Here is a 4,352-nt window from a genome sequence, read left to right on the forward strand (position 1 = left end):
AGAGAGCAGAGCTCTTGCCTCTGCCCGCAAGAGTGGAGAGCTGTCGAGTCTCTCTGAGGCGTCTGCCCCCTCGAGGAGAGCTGTCGAGTCTCTGACCTCACTTCCTCTTCTGCCCAGCATTCTGCTCCTCCCACCTATGTTCTAACCTATCAGGGCAAGCAGCTACTTTATTTAATCAACCAATGACCTTCCTCCATCAATCGCCCCATACTCTCTCCCCCCTCTTGCTCCCAGCTCTTAGTAACCACTGTTCTACTCTGCTTCTGTAGTTCTCCTATTTTTGGATTTCAGATATCAATGAGATCATCAGGTCTTTGTCTTTCTGTGCCTGGCTTATTTCATGGAACACAATGTCCTCCATGTTCATCCATGTAAGAAATAACAAAATTCTCTTTTGATTCTCCTTGCAATGCTGAAAGACTGAACCCAGGGCCTTCAGACAGTTTCCTTTCTTTAAATCAGAATAATATTCTGTCATATAGATGTACCACATTTTTTTTGCCTATTCTGTCTGTGGACACTTAGATTGATCCCATATCTTGAAGATTGTGAACAGTTCTATAGGGAACATGGGTATGAGTAGCTCCTCAAGACATTGCTTTTTATTCCTTTGGGGACACATGTATTGGATACAAACACACATGTACACATACACAAACACTTTCAAGGGGAGGGGAAGCATTTTACATATTCTGGTTAGGGAAGACATTATCTGGGAAGGTGACATGTATCAGAGACCTAAGGGAAACAAGGCAGAGATTGCGATGAGGCTATTCGGGGAGAGAGAGGCTTCTGAGGCAGGCATAGGATTGAGGTGGATAGGAATACAGTGCTAGAATGGGGACCAGCAGGAGTGTGCCCCAAGAGGCAGCTGAAAGCTGAGTCATGCAGGGCCTTGTAAGTCATGGTGGGAACTCTGGATTTCATTCCACCAGTGAGTTTGAAGAAAATGGGGTGTGATGTATGTGTATGCGTCTGGCTGCTGTGAGGAAAATGGAGTGCAGGAGGCTAATGGGAAGACCAGTTATGTGTGGTTAAATGCAGTTATTTGTGATTGCAGAGAGAGACTTAAAATGTAATGCTGGCATGGGCTAGGATGATGGGAATGAAATGATCAAAGTGGGTACATATTGGACGCATTTTGAAGACTGAACCGAGATTACACATTGATGGGTTAGATATGGGGAGTGAGAAAGAGAGAAGTCCACAGGAAGAGCAGGGTTGTCATTTACTGAGATGAGGACTGAGGGCTATGTCAGGTTTGGGAGCACTTTAAATGACCTCTCCCATGGGCCTTGCCATAAAGCTTGTGAGTCCTTCAATCAGGAATTCCTTTGTATTAAACCCCAAAGCTCCATGGCGGCTGCACATTAAGGCAGTACATTAAGCTATTATATACCATTTACGCTATGGCTAGGATTCTCTTACTGGACCAGCTGCAGGAGGGCTGGGCCCTAAGAAAAAGACACATCAAAAACAAATTGTCCTCATCATGCCAGCTTTGGGCCTAGCTATGTTCGATGGGGTCAGCAATCACATTTCCCACAGAGCACCGATCATAAAAATTCACTTCTTCTACCAAGTCCAGCAGGAAATCCAGCACTGGGGCTTGGTTCTGGCCAAATGGAAGAAATGCTCAGAGGAGGTTTTAAAAGCCTCCAAAGTCCAGGCCCCACCCCAGGCCCTGTGTCAGGGCCTGAATATCAATATCAGTCAGTGTGTGTATGTGCACACATGTGTGCACACCAGGTCCAGAACATCAGTGTGTATGTGCGTGCATGTCAGCACCAGAACATCAGCATATGTGTGTGTGTGTGTGTGTGTGTGTGTGTGTGACATCAGTGTGTGTGTGCACCAGGACCAGAACATCAGTGTGTATGTGCGTGCATGTCAGGACCAACATCAGCATGTGTGTGCGTGTGTGTGTGTGTGTGTGTGTGTGTGACATCAGTGTGTGTGCGCACCAGGTCCAGAACATCAGTGTGTATGTGCGTGCATGTCAGGACCAGAACATCAGCATGTGTGTTTGCGTGTGTGTGCGCACCAGGTCCAGAACATCAGTGTGTATGTGCGTGCATGTCAGGACCAGAACATCAGCATGTGTGTGTGCATGCGTGTGTACGTGTGTGTGTTTTGAGACAGAGTCTCATGTCTAATATTTTTTTAAAAGCTTCTGATGGTTCCAAACTGCAGCCAAGGAATTTCAGAATTCTCATCCTGAGGCACAGGGATGAGGGGCAATTTGGTGGCAACAGAAAATATAAAATTGAGACTGGAGATGGATGCTGAAAGTGATTACAGTAGTGATTGTTCATGAGATCAATGCCTTTGTATATTGCACATCTGGGTGCTCAAATCCTGGGGGTGTGTGGGGAGGGTGCTTCAGGCCTAGACAGAAGCAAAGGGAATGGGCCTGCTAAATCTGTAACTTTCTCTGTTTGGACAACTCTGCTTGACTCAGTTTTCAGTCGCCTGTTTTTCACTAAGGAACAGCAAACATGAAGCTGGTGGGCTTGGTCATAGCTGTCCATCCACCCCCCTTCTCTAAAATCACTTGCAATCAGTTTACTTCATGGTACAGAGTGGAGCAAGGCATCTTTGGGACCAGAGTGGGTCACACGGTCCATCCTGTTTTATATGTGAAACAGAATCTCAGAAAAAGGAGGCTAGGGCTGCCTCAGTATATCCAAAGAGGCGGAACTCTATTTCCTGACTGTTCTCCCTGCAGCAGGCTGAAGTTGGAAGTCCACTCCTGACATTTCATTCACAGGCTCGCATTCTCCCTTTGTCCTATGCAATAGATTTGCAGGGGGACCATGTTATTTTATGTATATACACATATGGAGAGGCCAGCAGTTTTGCTGTTCCTACAAAACAATTCTAAATCACATCCAGTCCTAGGAACGTTTATACTAGCACAAGGAAAAGATTCAGGTATTTACAGGAGCAGACCCACAAAGGACACAGAGTTGCCAGAGTTTTCGGGGGTTATAATCATTTCTCTGTGTCTGTTTCAGAGCTATTTTCAGCTTGTTGATGCCTCATTCCTCATTGACCCTTGTCATCTTGGTCCCGAAGATTCCATCCTATTCTGAATCTTCAGTCTCAGTTGCTGATGGTGACTCACTCGTTGCCTGCTGCTCTCTGCTAGATGTCACAGAGTCACGTCTAGCCTGATGCTTGGATCCAGGTGAGGTCTGACTTCCAGGCGGATACAAAGTAGCTCTCAAAGGTCTTCCTGTCCCACCTCACCTGCTTAGCTGTGGGGCCTGAAGTTTACAATACTTTGACTTAAAACACCAAAAAGTGCAAGCCAATGCTTTAGGGCCCAGTGAATGATAGATATACCTGCATTAATAAATAAATTTTGATTGGAGCCAAGTCATGATCTTCACTTATGTATCATCTGTGGCTGCTTTGGGGTTAATGTGTTTATTTTACAAATACTAAAATATTTACTATATAGCTCTTTACAAACATATTCAGCCCCACTTGTGCAATAATAAGAACCACTGGACAATAGTTATTAAAATACAAAAACCTAGACCCATGCCCATACCACTTCGAAATCAGAATCCCTGAGAGAGGGGGTCCCAAGAATCTATACTGGTGAAGATGTCCTAACCCATTAAGCGTAGATTAATTGAGTACCTTAAAGATGAAACATCTGAGCTCTTCACTGACCCCATTTCTCCTCCCAGCATCTGGGAGTCTAATTTTGCAACAAGCACCCTTTCTGGCTAAGATGAATTTTGGCTTGAAACACGGGACTAGAATTGCTAAGTACCTCTGGGGCCACTGCAAGCCCCTCGAAGCAAATACGAAGCCAGAAGCTAGGTGGAATAAGGAATTGAAGAGAGGGCCTGCCTCTCCCTCCGGGCTGAATTCAGCAGCTGCTGATTCTCTGAGCAGTTTTTAATTTGGTGGCTCTATTAGTACAGATTTCAGGGTTGTGATCACTCATATTTTGGTCGAAGTCAAGTATATAGGGGCCAAATGTTACTATTTCATGACAAGATAGGGCTCCAGTTTTATAACTTTTTTTTGATGCATAGTAGTTATGCATATTTAGGAGTGCAGTGTGATATTTTGATGCATGTATACATGCACACTGATCAGATCAGAGTAACCAAAACCTCACTCTTGTCATTTCTTTATGGCAAAATCTTTCCAGTCGTCTACGGCGGTATTTGAAATATACAACCTTATTAACTACAGTCACTCTGTGCAATACTATGCCACAACTTATTGCTTCTATGTAGCTGCAGAATCCAAAAATGGTGCTGTCACAAGAGTAGAGACGAACATAGTGGACAATGAGGACTACTGAGAACTCAAGATCAATGGCAATG

The 4,352-nt window shown here is 44.7% G+C and overlaps 1 protein-coding gene across 1 annotated transcript in view; it reads right to left on the reverse strand.

Moving 5' to 3' along the window:
• Frmpd3 (FERM and PDZ domain containing 3) overlaps positions 1 to 4,352 on the reverse strand; it is a 161,588-nt gene that overhangs the window by 60,412 nt on the left and 96,824 nt on the right. The window lies entirely within an intron of this gene.

Source organism: Microtus ochrogaster, unplaced genomic scaffold (assembly GCF_000317375.1).
Source record: "Microtus ochrogaster isolate Prairie Vole_2 unplaced genomic scaffold, MicOch1.0 UNK17, whole genome shotgun sequence".
Taxonomy (NCBI): Eukaryota; Metazoa; Chordata; class Mammalia; order Rodentia; family Cricetidae; genus Microtus; species Microtus ochrogaster.